The sequence below is a fragment of the Sciurus carolinensis genome, chromosome 10 (assembly GCF_902686445.1).
Source record: "Sciurus carolinensis chromosome 10, mSciCar1.2, whole genome shotgun sequence".
In the NCBI taxonomy this organism is placed as follows: domain Eukaryota; kingdom Metazoa; phylum Chordata; class Mammalia; order Rodentia; family Sciuridae; genus Sciurus; species Sciurus carolinensis.
Window position 1 is genome coordinate 38,117,766 of NC_062222.1, and position 15,873 is coordinate 38,133,638.

The window sequence follows — 15,873 nt, forward strand, 5'->3', positions numbered from 1 at the left end:
TAGGCACAACCTGTAAAGTTTGACTCCTAAGTGGAGGTGGGTGACTACTATGCTCCCTAGTGAGGAGAGATGGGAGTGACTCACTGAGCCTGTGTGATGGAGTCCTGAAGCCATATATAAAGTGAGCATAGCTGTTCTGTGCATGCTCCACATATCAGGCCCCACCACTTTGCTGCTTCCCTACATCTAGCCCAGACACAGATTTTTTTCTAGGCCTGTTTCCAAGGGGCCCTTAAAATCCCCATGAGATACAGAACTACCTGATCAATTTGCCTTGACATAAGGGTTCATCTCCTTCCCCAGAATATTGCCACTCTGTGGCAGTGCCAAGTTTCCCTTTAGCAGCCCCTGGAGCATGGAGACAACAGGCAAGAGACACATTTCCCACACAAATGTGCTCCAAAAAAGTGAAAGTTATGGATTAAACAAGTTCTTGAGTGTAACATGAGGAGCACAGTTTTCCACACATTATTTCATCTTTACCCTTACATCACACTGCCAGAGAGGTATAATACAGACATTCAAAGCCGAATAGAAAAAAAGGAAGAGCTAAGGTCTTTTCTGTGGGTCACTGTAAGGTGTTGAAAATGAAAATCTCACTTCAGTGAACACACTGGAAAAAATTTTTTTCATTGCTAATGTTCTAAAAATTGCCAGTAGACCCTTTGACTTCAAAGTACTATACCAAAACATAAAAAAGAAAGCAAGCAAGACAATAAGTCACAAAATCTTAACTGTCAAAGGACTTGAATGCCTTTGTAAATTCATGCCTCTTTCCTGGTTCTTGCAGTGGACAGCAGATTTCACATATGCTGATTTTGCTTTTCTGACACATGACCTATAAGCAAAGGCTTTCCTTACATCACAGCACCCCCACCCAATACCTACATTTACACAAATACACAATCGTAAAGGCAGCACTGAATGATGACTCTCGGTATAAAGAGTATTCCTCATAACCAGAGATTGAAACAAAATAAATCACTGCTAAAATACAAAAATGGAAACCTGAAAAGGACTAAACCTGAATTCGAAAAACAGAAAAATTTAAAGAAAACCTAAAACTCTTATGGGAGTTATACAGCACCAAAAAATAGATCCTAAAGCATTTCTGAAGTACAAAACACTATTCTTTCTTCTAATTTAATACATGCATTGCAGAGATGCCACATGTTTAATTTCTCTGATTTCCATCATTACATGTGAACTTGGTCAAGTGGGTGTTACTTTGTGATGAATTACCCTTGAAATGGCAACATATTTTATATGGAACCATGGAGAAAAGGAGAACACTGCCTCCTAAAAAAAATTGTACAAACCATGGCATAAGAACATTCATCAGAAAGCATTCTACTGTCATCTACAACTTACTAGAATAAATACAGAATATTGAAAAGAATAAAAAAATTAAAAAGAAGACATCAGAAAATATTCTAAAAATACTTCATTAGAGTTGTGCCTGGACCTACAATGAAACAGTAAAGTCAATTTTCAAATACCCACGGTGCCTCCTGAGTAAAATCAGAAGAAAATGACATATTTATTCAGGGAAAAATCACTGAATTACTTTCAGTAAAACACTCTTCCCAATTCAGCCACAACAGAGTGAGAGAATGCAATGCTAAGAGCACCTTTCTTTTGTCATCATCTTTATATTTTCCAACTGCTTTTGAAGTTGACTTATAATGCTCCCAGGTGTGCCATTTGCTTCTTTTGCACAGAACCTGGGAATATGCTCCAGAAGGCTCCAACATCCCTGAGACTACTGTAGTTGACCTTTTGAATTTTATGCCATTAACTGCTCCTGAGCATCCTTTCTTCTTCAAGAAGGGCAGAGGAACACTGCACCTCAGCCTTTTCATGAGAATGCAGTTACCTCTCAGTTCCTGAATGTTGTTCTATCTCCAGGGATGCTTAATCATGAAAAGGCAAAGTCAATGGCCAAGGACCATCGACTCCCACCTCAGTTTCCTTGTCAAAATTCTAATTGGAATGAGCTTTCACTTCAAAGTGCTACTTTTCCAACCCTGCTCTATTGACTTGCTTCAACAGAGGAGAAGCTGTTGAAAAACCTGCAAGAATTTGATGAAGATGGTCATTATGACATGTGACTGCATCCTCTTCCAGTCTGCCTCTTTGGTGCACTTTGCAGGAAAACCCTCTGAAGACTAAACCAAACACTTTCTAACAAATTTGTAATATTATCATTTAAAAGAATACTGCCAGAAACTACTTGCACATTAAGACCCACATCCTGGGGTGTCTCCTTACAGAAAGTTTTATCCCAGACTTGTCAGCAATAAAAGGGTTGTGGGTCAACTTTGACCAATTTTCTCCATTATCCATGTTGATCCTGGAACAAGAGGGTAGCCAGTGATATCTGGGAAACATTATATGCTTAGGCCCTTATTATAGAAGATGATTGTTATGTTATGGAAAACCTGAACTGCAAGAGTTGATGACCAAAAAAATTAATTTGTGTCCAACCGTGCCTCCTCCTCCTACACTTTCCCTTTCAATCATAGTAACCAAGAGATATCTGGACAAAATGAAAGGCCCATTAGAAGTGCTGGATCTCATGGATAGTGGAGGCTGACTCAGGAGGTTCTCCCATATAAAGTCATCCTCCCTACATTTGAAAGAGTCAAACAGTGCAGCCAGACCCTGTCTGTAATTATCAAAAAAGAAAGGGAGGAAGTGATGGCTCAGACAACTTGTGTCCATAGACAAAATAGGTGCTAGCAGATGAAAAAACAACATTTTCACTGAATTTTGAAATTCCTGTGTTCTTTTCCCCAACAAGCCCTCTCAGCAATCATTTCATGTTGATTAGTTTCCAGAAAGTCACTTTCTTTGAATTTCTATCATTCAATTCCATAGAAATTCCTTCTACACTGGTTTTGATCCTTCTGAAAGAAATGCCTGACTTTGTTAACCATGCTTCCTTGAAATGACAGCAAACAAGGAGACAACTCAGATACTCACAATGGAATATTTTGGCATCTAGCAACTTTGGATTGAATGGTGAGGGAATTTCCAACTCCCTTAGGAGAACCTTGATTTTGCCTTCCCAGTGTGTGTTTCTGTTCCTCCAGGGCCATGGTTCCTTATGAGTGTGAGTTGTGACATCCTGGCCGCTCTGCAGATACCTCCAGATGTCACAGAAAGGCGGATGGTAGCACAATGACAAATTGGTTCCCTAGGCTACCAGAGACACTTCTGGGCCAGGCCACTTCTGACAGATTCTAGAAAACCACTGGTTCAGCTGTGAAATTAAGAGGGAAGAGTGAAGAAGACAGCCCAGCATCATGCTGTTCTTAAAATGTGTGATCCAAACTACTTTACAAACTAGTAGTGGACCGAGGGTGTGTTGTGGGTGTGGCCCATCTGGTCAATGAGCCATCCAGCTCCTTCCTGGTCAAGGAACCCTGCTGAAGGCAGACAGTCTGCACCAGTCTCCAGGCCCACTAGGTGGCGCTGGCCTCGTTTGGCCCCACCAGGCCTGCTGGTTGCCTGAACACATCTATCCCGCATCAGTCGACTGGCTGACAACAGGACTGATGGCCTGGGGAGCGACGGATTATTACCCGAGTGTGCGAGGATCACCCAGCGAAGCAATGGCCCCAGTACCATTGCCCTAGGGACTGGCTCCTCCACACCAGGCTCACCTGTGATATTGCTCAGTCAGGGAACTAACCTAAGGCCCTACCAACAACATGGAGTGATGACTGTTGACAGCAAAGCGTGGGGGTTAGGGGATGAGTGAGTTGGAAAACATAACACAACTCTGTTGGGGGCTCTTCTTTTCCTTCAATGCCCAGTTGACAGATGGAACCTGTAAATTTGACTACTAAGTGGGTGGGTGGCTGCTGTGCTCCCAAGTGAGGAGAGAAGGGAGTGAGTCACTGATTCTGTGTGATGGAGCCCAGGAGCCAGCTAGAAAGTTAGAACAGCTCTTTTGTGCACTCCACTTGCCAGGTTCCACCACCTTTGCTGCTGCCCCGCATCTACCCTGGGCACATACATTCTCTAAGTCTGTTTCCAAGGGGCCCTTCAAATTGCCTTGAAATGCAGAAATATCTAGCCAATCTGCCTTGACATAAGAGTTCATCCTTTTCCCCTGACTGGTGCCACTCGGACACAAGGTCCTCCATCACAATGTCAAGGTTCCCTTTAGTGGGTCCTGGAACATGCACACAACAGGCAAGTGACATGCCAGGAACAGAGATGCCCCAACGAAATGATTGTGATGGATGGAACAGGTGCCTGAGAGTGACGTGAAGAGTGCAGTTTTCCGTACACTATATCATTTTGACCCATGAATCACACTGCTAGAGGGATATTGTACAAAGATTCAAAAACGAAAAAAAAAAAGTAAGAGCTATGGTCAATTGTAGGGGGAACTAAAGATGTTGGAAATGAAAAGTTGAGTTCAGTGAACACACCCCCCAAAAAACCTTTTTCATTACTTACAGTCTCCTAAAAATTATCTGTAGACCAATCAGTTTCAAACTACTATACCAAGACATCAACAAGATATTGAATGATAATTTTTGAAGCAAGGACTATTAGCCTGCAAAAGACTTGAATGCTTTTGTAAATTCTTTGCTCTTCCTGATGCGTGCAGTGGACAGCAGATTTCATGTATGCTGATATTGTCTTTCAGACACACGACTGATCAGCAAGTCTTTCCTTACATCATAGCGCCAGCAACACAGCACCGACATTTACACAAGTACATAATTGGAAAGGCAGAACTGAAAGATGGACCTCACTATAAAGACTGCTCCTCATGATCAGAGATTGAACCAAAATAAATCATTCCTAATATACAAAAATATAAAACTGAGAAGGGCAAACATGAATTTGAAAAACAGAAAATTTAAAGAAAAACTATCAATCTCATGGGAGTGATAGAGCACCAAAATCAGTTCCTAAGCATTTCTGAAGTACAAAGCTGTATTATGTTCTAATTTGTAAGTGCACCACATAGGTGCCACATGCCTAATTTCTCTGATTTACCTCACTACTTGTGAACTTGGTAGTAGGTGTTCCTTTGTGATGAATTACCCTTGAATTGTCAATCAAAATTTACACAGAACCATGGATAAAAGGAGAACACCACCTGCTAAAGAGATTGTACACAGGAACCCACCCACCCTCCCACACCGAGGTTGGATGTGGTGCTGAGCCTGCCCGCCCACCCCATGCCCCCCCAACGAGGTTGGAGTTTGGCGTTGAACCCAGCCACTCCCCCACACACTGAGGATGGAGGCCAGGCCCATAGCTGAGTCTGCCTGTCTGCGCCCCTACTGCTCAGGGACACTGTGCCTGCCTTCATGTTGACTCAGAGCACCCTCACTGGGGCTCCCCAGCTTATTTAAGGCTGGTACAGCCATTTTGAATTACTCCTGAGGGCGAGGTCATCATTATTATAAGGGTGGCTCCCTTCCTGAGATTCCTGCAGGACACTGGAGGCCCTTTGACAGGTACCTCTATTCACTTACATCCTACATGTTTTCCCATCCTCTTGTTCACAACTAGAAATACTGTAAATAGTAATCGAACTGATCTTGTTCATTACAATAATGTTAAAGTCTTTATAGGGGATATTTAGCTCAGGGCTGCATTTTTCTTTGTATTGGGTGCTACTGGTATTGAGCTCCCCTTCAAAGGACAGGTAGTGGAAAACTACACAGTCATAATAAGCCTGCAAGGTGGGAACTTCAGTATCTCTGATCTTCACTGCTAAAGGGGAATATATAGAAACAAAAAAGGGGAAGAAACTGTCCCTAACAAACTGATGCTATTGTGATAGAATCCAATGACAGCATGATAGCAGAAATGACAGAAAAATAATTTATAATCTGCATACTTAAAATGATCCATGAAGCAAAAGACGAAATAGGAGAGCAAATGCAGACAATGCATGACCATTCCAGTAAACAGTTAAAAGAGCAAATTCAGGAAGCAAAAGAACACTTTAATAAAGAGAGATTCTAAAAAAAAAAAAGCAAACAAATACTTGAAATGAAAGAAATGCTAAACCAATTAAAAACCCAATAGAAAGCATCACCAACAGAATAGATCTCATGAAAGACAGAATCTCAGAAAAAATGAAGACAAAATATTTAATCTTGAAAATAAAGTTGAACAGACTGAGATGTTAAGAAGTCATGAATGGAACCTCCAAGAATTATGGGATATTTTTAAAAGACCAAATTAAAAAATTATTGGAATTGAGAAAGGCACAGAGATACAAACCAAAGGCATGAACAACCTGTTCAATGAAATAATATCAGAAATTTTCCCAAACCTGATATATAAAATGGAAAATGAAATACAAGAGGCTTACAGAACACCAGGTGCACAAAAGTACAACACATCCACACCAAGACACATTATAATGAAAGTACCTCAAATAAAAATAAAGATAGGATTTTAAAGGCTGTGAGAGAAAAGCATCAGATTACATAGAAACCAATACAGGTATCAGTAGATTTTTCAGCCCAGACTCTAAAAGCAAGAAGAGCCTGGGACAATATATTTTAAGCTCTAAAAGAACACGGATGCCAACCAAGAATCCTATACCCAGCAAAACTAACCTTCCTATTTGATGATGAAATAAAATCTTTCCATGATAAACAAAAGTTAAAAGAATTTACAAATAGAAAGCCTGCCCTATAGAACATTCTCAGCAAAATATTTTGTGAGGAGGAAGTTAAAAGAAACAATATGAGTCAGCAAAGGGAGAAACTACCCTAAAGGAAAAGCCAACCAAAGGAGAAACCAAGTCAAGTTAAAAACCAAAAATAAGCCAAAATGACCAGTAATACAAATCATATCAAAATACTAACCCTGAATGTCAATGACCTAAACTCAATAATCAAAAGACATAGACTGGCAGATTGGATTAAAAAGAAAGACCCAAAAATATGCTCTCTTCAAGAGACTTATCTCATAGGAAAAGACATACATAGACTAAAGGTGAAAGGATGGGGAAAAACATACCATGCACATGGATCCAATAAAAAAGCAGGGATCTCCATTCTTATATCAGATAAAGTGGACTTTAAACCCAAGTTAATCAGTAGGGATAAAGATGGACATTTCATACTGCTTCAGGGAAGCATAAAACAGCAAGATAGAGCAATTTTAAATATTTATGCCCCAAATAATGGAGTATCTATGTATATAAAAAAAAAAAAACCTTCTCAATTTTAAGAATCGAATAGACCAAAACACATTAAAAGTGGGGGACTTTAACACACAGCTCTCACTGGATAGATCCTCCAAACAAAAACTGAACAAAGAAACCATAGAACTAAATAATAAAATTAAATGATATAGACTTAATGGATATTTACAGAGTATTTCATCCATCATTGAGTGAATGTACTTTCTTCTCAGCAGCTCATGGATTCTATTCAAAAACAGACCATATGTTAGGCCACAAAAAAGCCATTAGTAAGCACAAAAAAATAGAGATCCTACCCTGTGTCCTATCAGACCATAATGGAATGCAATTAGAAATGAACAATAAAGTAACAAATAAAAATGACTCATACACCTGGACACTAAATAATGTGCTATTGAATGATGCAATGATAACAGAAGACATCAGGAAAGAAATTAAAAAAAAATTCTTAGAGGTAAATGAGAACAATGACACAACATATCAAAATCTCTGGGACACTGTGAAAGCAGCACTAAGAGGAAAGTTCATTGCATTGAGCTAATACTTTAAAAAAATAAAAAGTCAACAACTAAATGACCTAACATTATTTTTCAAAGCCCTAGAAAAAGAAGAACAGATCAACACCAAAAATAGTAGACAGAAAATAATTAAAATCAGAGTTGAAATCAATGAAATTGAAGCAAGAGAAACAACTCAAAAAATTGACAAAACGACAAGTTGGTTCTTTGAAAGAGTAAACAAAATTGATAAACCCTAGCCATACTAATGAAGAGAAGAAGAGAGAAAACTCAAATCACTAGAATTTGTGATGAAAAATGAAATACCACCACAGACACCATTGAAATACGTAACATAATTAGAAGCTACATTGAAAATCTATACTCCAACAAAACACAAAATATTGAAGACATTGACAAATTTTTAGAGACATATGATCCTCCCAAACTGAATCAGGGAGATGTACACAAACTAATCACATCAATTTCAAGCACCAAAATAGAAGAAGCCATCAAAAGCCTACCAACCAAGAAAAGCCCAGGACCAGATGTATGCTCAGGCAACTTCTACAAGACCTTTAAAGAACTAATACCAATACTCCTCAAAGTATTCCAGTAAATAGAAAAGGAGGCAACCCTTCCAAATTCATTCTATGAGGCTAGTATCACTCTGATATCAAAATCAGACAAAGACACATCAAGGAAAGAAAACTTTAGACCAATATCCCTGGTGAAAATAGATGCAAAAATCCTTAACAAAATATTGGCAAACTGTATACAAAAATATATTAAAAAGAATAGTGCACCATGATCAAGTGGGGTTCATCCCAGGGATGCAAGGTTGGTTCAATATCCTGAAATCAATAAATGTAATTCACCACATCAATAGACTTAAAGTTAAGAATCACATGATTATTTCAATTGATGCTGAGAAAGCATTTGATAAAATACAGTGTGCTTCATGCTCAAAACACTAGAAAAAATAGGAACAATAGGAATATACCTCAACGTTATAAAGGCTATCTATGCTAAGCCCACAGTCAACATCATTCTTAATGGAGAAAAACTGAAAGCATCCCCTCCAGTTTTTAAACTGGAACAAGACAGGGATGCCATCTTTCACCAGTTCTATTCAACATAGTCCTTAAAACACTTGCCAGAACAATTAGAAAGACAAAAGAAATTAAAGGGATACAAATAGGAAAAGAAGACTCAAGCTGTCAGTCTTTGCTGATGACATGATCCTATATTTAGAAGATCCAAAAAACTCCACTAGAAAACTTCTAGTACTTATAAATGAATTCAGCAAAATAGCATGATATAAAATCAATATGTGTAAATCTAATGCATCACTTATATTTATAAGTGATGAATCCTCTGAAAGAGAAATTAGGAAAACCACTCCATTCACAGTAACCTTAAAAAAAAATACTTGAGAATCAGTCTAACAAAAGAGGTGAAAGACCTCTACAATGAAAACTACAGAATATTAAAGAAAGAAATTGAAGAAAACCTTCAAAGATGGGAAGATCTCCCATGTTCTTGGATAGGCAGAATTAACATTGTCAAACAGCCATTCTACAAAGGTGTTATACAAATTCAATGCAATTCCAATTAAAATCCCAATGACATTCTTCATAGAAATAGAGAAAACAATCATGACCTTTATCTGAAAGAACAAGAGATCTTGAACAGCCAAAACAATTCTGAATAGAAAAAGTGAAACAGGAGGTATCACAATACCAGACATTAAACTATACTATGGAACAATAGTAACAAAACAGCATGGTATTGGCACCAAAATAGACAGGCAAACCAATGGTACAGAATAGAAGACACAGAGAAAAAAACCACATAAATACAGTCACCTCATACTAGACAAAGGAGCCAAAAATATACAATGGAGAAAAGATAACCTGTTCAACAAATGGTGCTGGCAAAACTGGGAATCCATATGCAGTAAAATTAAATTAAACTTCTGTCTCTCACCCTGCACAAAACTCAACTCAAAATGGATCAAGGACATAGGAATTAAACCAGAGATCCTGCACCCAATAAAATACAAAGTAGCCTGAATCTTCATCATGTTGGCCTAGGATCAGACTTCCTCAACAATACTCCCAAAGCACAAGAAATGAAAGCATGAATCAATAAATAGGATGGACTCAAACTGAAAAGCTTTTTCTCGCAACAGATACAGTCAAAAATGTGAAGAGAGAGCCTACAGAGTGGGAGAAAATCTTTTTCACACACACTTTAGATAGAGCACTAATCTCCAAGATTTGTAAAGAACTTACAAAACTTTACACCAAAAATACAACTAACCCAATCAATAAATGGGCCAAGGAACTGGATAGACAGTTTACAGAAGACATACAGGCATTTAATAAAATAAAATAAAGTGTTCAACATCTCTAGTAATTAGAGAAATCCAAAGATGAAAAGTAGATTTCATCTTACTCCAATTAGAATGGCTATTACGAAGATCACAAAGAAAAATAGATGTTGGTATGGATGTGGGGAAAAAGGCACACTTTTACATTGGTGGTGGAGTTGCAAATTGGTGCAGCCACTCTGTAAAGCAGTGTGGAGAATCCTCAGAAAACTTGGAATGGACCCACCTTTTGACCCAGTTATCCCACTCCTCGGTTTATACCCAAAGGACTTAATATCAGCATACTACAGTAACACAGCCACATCAAGGTTTATAGCAGCTCAGTTCACAATATCTAGATTGTGGAACCAATGTAGAGGCCCTTCAACAGATGAATGATTAAAGAAAATGTGGTATATATACACAATCGAATGTTATTCAGTCATGAAGAATACTATTATGGTATTTGCAAATAAATGGATGAAATTGGAGAATATCATGCTAAGTGAAATAAGTCAATCCCAGAAAACCAAAGGGCAAATGTTTTCCCTGATTAGTGGTGAATGGTATATAATGGGGGTGGGGAGGTTGGGGAGGGAGAGAACAATGGAGGAACTTTAGATTATGTAGAAGGAAATGGGAGGAAGGGGGTATGAAAAATGGAATGAGACAGACATCATTACCCTATATACATGTATGATTACACGAAAGATATGAATCTACATCATGCACAACCATAGAAATGAAATGATGTATCCTATTTGTGTACAATGAATCAAAATTCAGTCCATAAAAAATTAAAAGATTAAAAAAGTATTGTACACAACTTGGTTTAAGCATATTCATTTGCATGAATTCTACTGTCTTGTACAACTAATTAGAAAAAATACAGAATATTGAATAAAATTAAAAATAAGAAAGCAGGAAAAGACTCTAAAAATGTTTCTTTACAGTTGTGACTGAACCTTAAATGAAACTAGAAAGCCAGTTTTCAAATATTAACTGTGGCTCCTGAGTGAAATCAGAAGATAGTGAGATTCAGCAGGACTCACTCAATTCCTTCTTGGAAAACACTATTTCCCAATGTAAGCAAATCTAAGTGAGAAATTACAATGCCAAGAGAACCTCTCTTTTTTCATAATCTCTGTATTTCCCAGCTTCCCTAAAGGTTGACTTCCATACCTCCCAGGCATTTGCACAGAGCCTGGGAGTGTGTAGCAGAAGGTTTCCACTTCCCTGAGAATATTGCAATTGATCTTTTTAATTTCAGGCTTTTTACTGCTCCTGAGCATCCTTTCTTCTTCAAGAATAGGCTGAGGAACATTTCACATCAATCTTTTCATGAGAATGCAGTTACCTCTCAGTTCCTGAGCATTGTCCCATTTTCAGGGATGCCTAGTCCTAAAAAGGCAAGATCACTGGGGAAGCACAGATGACTCTCACCTCAGCTTCCTGCTCCAAAGTTCAATTGGAATGAGCTTCAACTTCAATGTGCTACTTTTCCAACTGTGTTCTATTGACTTTATTCACAGAAGAGTAACTGTTGAAAATCTTTCAAGATTTGGATTCTCTGAAGTTGGTCAGTATGACAGGTGACTGGACCCTCTTCCAGTGTGCCTCTTTGGTGCATTTTGCAGGAAAACCATTCGAAGTCTATACCAAACACTCTCTGGCAAATTTGTAATTTCATCAATGAAAAGAATATTGCCAGAAACTGTAATTACATATCAAGACTCACAGTCCTGTGGGCATCATGGGAGAAAGATTTACCCCAGTCTTTGTAAGCAAGATAATGGTTGTGGGAAATCTCTAATCAGACAATTTTCTCAGTGATCCACTTTGGCCTGAGGTGAGAGGATAGCCAGGTATATCTGGGACACAGTATATGCTAAGGTCCTAATTATAGAAGACAGTTGGTGTATAGCAAGACTTTATGACCAAAATCAATTCATTTGTGTCCCACACTGCTTCCTACTCCCACACTTTCCCTCTCAAAAATAGTAACCAACAGATATCTTAGCCAACATGAAATGCCCAGAATAAGTGCTGGAGCTCAGAGACAGGGGATGCTGAGGCTGGAGGTTCTCCTGTATAAAGCCAGATATCCTACATTTGGGAGAGTCTAAGAAACTTAGCCTGACCCTGTCAGTAATTATCAATAAAAAGAGGAAGGAAGTGATGACTCAGATGCCATGTATCTGTAAGCAAAATATGTGCAAGCAGCAGAAAAAAAGTTCACCAAATTTTAAAGTTGCTGTGTTCCTTTTTCCAGTGAACCTTATCAATAGTCATTACAAGTTGATTAGCTTCCAGAAAGTCACTTTCTTTGAACTTTTCATCACTCATTTCCATATAAATCTTTCTATGCTGGTTTTGTACTTCTGAAAGAAATGACTGACTTTGTTAACAATGCTCCTGTGAAATGACAGCAAATAAGGAGACAACAAGGATAATCACAGTGCAATAGATTGAATGGCATAGGGATTCCCAGCTTCCTTAGCAGAGTACAGATTTTTTGTGTCCCCAGGGTGTGTTTCTGGTCCTTAGGAGCCACAGTTCCAGATGAGTGCATGCTATGACATCCTGGCTGCTCAGCAGATACCTTCTGATGTCACAGAAATGGGGACCGAGAGCACAATGACATCATGTTCCCATGACCACAAGGGACACTTCCAGTCCTGGCCAATTCTGACAGTTTCCAGATAAGCATCAGTTCAGCTGACATTGTAAGAGGGAACACCAAGGGAGTCAGACAATTGACCTGTTGTTTTCAAGTACTTGGATTCCAATTTCTTCAACCACCAGGAGTATACTGAGGGTGTGTTGGGGGTGAGGCCCATCTGGGCAATGAGCGATTCAGCTCCTTCCAGGTCAAGGGATCCTGCTGAATACTGAAAGTCTGCAGCACCCTCCAGACCTGCTAAGAGGTGCAGTCATTATTTGGCTCCACAAGTCTTGCTGGCCACCTGGACACCCCATTACACTTCAGGAAACTGGCCCCACCAGCACTGGTGGATGGAGATATGCCCAAGTATGGGAGGATCGGTCAGCATAGAAACGGCCCCAGCAGAATTGCCCTCAGTTTTAGCTCCTCCACATCTGGGCTCACTTTCAATATTGCTCTGTCAGAAAACTGGCCTTGTGCCCTAACAACCACATGGAGTGATGGCTTTTGATAGCAAAGGGCATGGGACATCCAGTCCACCTCAGTGGATTAAGGGATGATAGAGTTGGAAAACATCACACAACCTCTGGTTGTTGCCTCCTCCTTTCCTACAATTCCCAAACAGATGAGAGCCACTACCTGCAAAGTTTGACATCTAAGTGGAGGTGAGTAGCTGCTGTGCTCCCTAGTGAAGAGAGAAGGAAATAAGTCACTAAGCCTGTGTGATACAGAACAGGAGCCAGTTAGCAAATGAGCATAGCTATTCTGTGCACCTGCCAGGCCCAACCACCTTTACTGCTGCACCACATCTAGCCCAGGCCCAGAAATTCTCTCAGCCTCATTTTCTAAGGAGCGCTTCAACATGCCTCAAGATGCAAAAATATCTGGCCAATCTGCCTTCACATAAGTGTTCATCCTCTTCCCCTTACTGGTACAACTCAGACACAAGACCCTTCATGACAATTCCAAGTTTCCTTTTGAAGCTTGGGGACCATGCACACAAGAGGTTAGTGACACATCCCAGGCACAATGATGCTCCAGGAAAGTGAATGTGATGGATAAAACAAGTGCTTGAATGTGACCTGAGGGGCACACTTTCTGGATATTATTTCATCTTTACCCATGCATCATGCTGCCAGAGAGGTATTTTAAAAAAATACAAAGATGAATAGAAAAAAAGGGAAGAGCTGAGGTCTTTTGTGTGGGACACTGAAAGGTATTGGAAATGAAAAGTTGATTTCAGTGAAAACATGTGAAGAAAAATATTTTCATTGCTAATGGTCTTCTAAAAATTACCAGTACACGCATCAGCTTCAAACTACTATAACAAAACATCAACAAGAAATTGAATGATCATTCACTAAGCAAGGACAATTAGACAGAAAAACTCAACTGGTAAAAGACTTGAATGTCTTTGCAAATTCATGGCTCTATCCTGGTGCTTGCAGTGGAGAGATTTCATGTATACTGATTTTGTTTTTCTGACACATGAGTAAAAGTCTTCTTTATTTCACTGATCCTGCACTCAAGCACCTACATTTACACAAGTACACAATTGGAATGGCAGTAGTGAATGATGACCCTCACTATAAAGAGTGTTCCTAATGTTCTGAAATTGGAACAAAATAAATCACTGCTGAAATAAACAAATGGAAACCCGAGAAAGGCAAAAACTGAATTTGAAAAATGGAAAACTTTAAAGAAAAACTAAAGATCTTATGGGAGTTATAGAGCATGAAAAAGAGATCCTAAAGAATTTCTAAACTACAAAACACTATTTTTTCTTCTAATTGGATATGTGCACCACAAAGATGTCACATGACTAATTTCTCTGATTTCCTTCATTACATGTGATCTTGGACAAGTCGGTGTTTCTTTGTGATGAATTACCCTTGAAATGTCAATCAAAAATTTACACAGAACCATGGAGAAATGGAGAACACTACCTCCTAAAAAATTGCACACAGCATGACTTAAGAGCATCAATCATAATTCATTCTACTGTCATGCACAACTAATTAGAAGAAAGACATAATATTGAATAGAATAAAAAACTTAAAATCAAGAAATCAGAAAAAGACTCTAAAAATGCCTCTTTACCATTGGGACTGGACCTAAAATTAAACAGAAATGCCAGTTTTCAATTACCCACCTTGGCTCCTGAGGGAAATCAGAAGAAAGTGAGATTTGTATTAGGCACCAATTCACTCAATTCCTTTAGGGAAATCTGTGTCTTCCTAATGCAGGCAAAACAGAATGAGAAAATCCAAGGACAAGAGCACCTCTCTTTTGTCATCATCACCTCTATGTTTCCCAACTACCCTTGAGATTGACTTCCAACTCTCAGTTGTACCATTTGCTTCATTTGCACAGAGCCTGGGTCTAAACAACTTATTCAAACCCTGTCTGTAAATATCAATAAAGCAAGGAAGTGATGGCTTAGAAGATATGTGTCCATAGGCAAAATATGTGCTAGCAGAGGAAAATAAAATCTCATCAGTTTTGAAATTGCTGGTTCCTTTTTCCAGTTAGCCTTATCAACAATCATTGCACGTTGATTAGCTTTCAGAGGGTCACTTCTTTTGATCTTTTCATTATTGACTTCCATAGAAAATCCTTCTACACTTGTTTTGATTATCCTGAAAGAAATGCCTGACTTTGTTAAAAGGCTCTTGTGAAATGACAAAAACTGAGACAACTAGGATACTCACAGCAGAATAGGTTTCCATATACAGCAACTTGGAATTTAATGGTATGAGTATTCTCGACTCCCTTAGGAAAATACAGTTTGTTTGACTACCCAAGGTGTGATTCTGGTTCTTGGGAGCCATGGGTCCCAATGAGTGTATACTGTGCCATCCTGGCCACTCTGCAGATACCTCCTTATGTCCCAGAATGGTGGGCAGACAGCACAATGATGTCACAGTTCCAATGGCCACCAGAGATGCTTTTATCCTGGCTACTTCTGAAAAAAATTTTAGACAAGCTTTGGTTCAGCTGGGATGGAAAGAAGGAAGACCAAGGAAAACAGACCAGGAGCCTGTTGTATTTAAGAACTGTGATCCCAACTTCTTCGCCAACTAGTAGAGGACCAAGGGTGTATTGGGGACACAACCCATCTTGCCAAATAACAATCCAG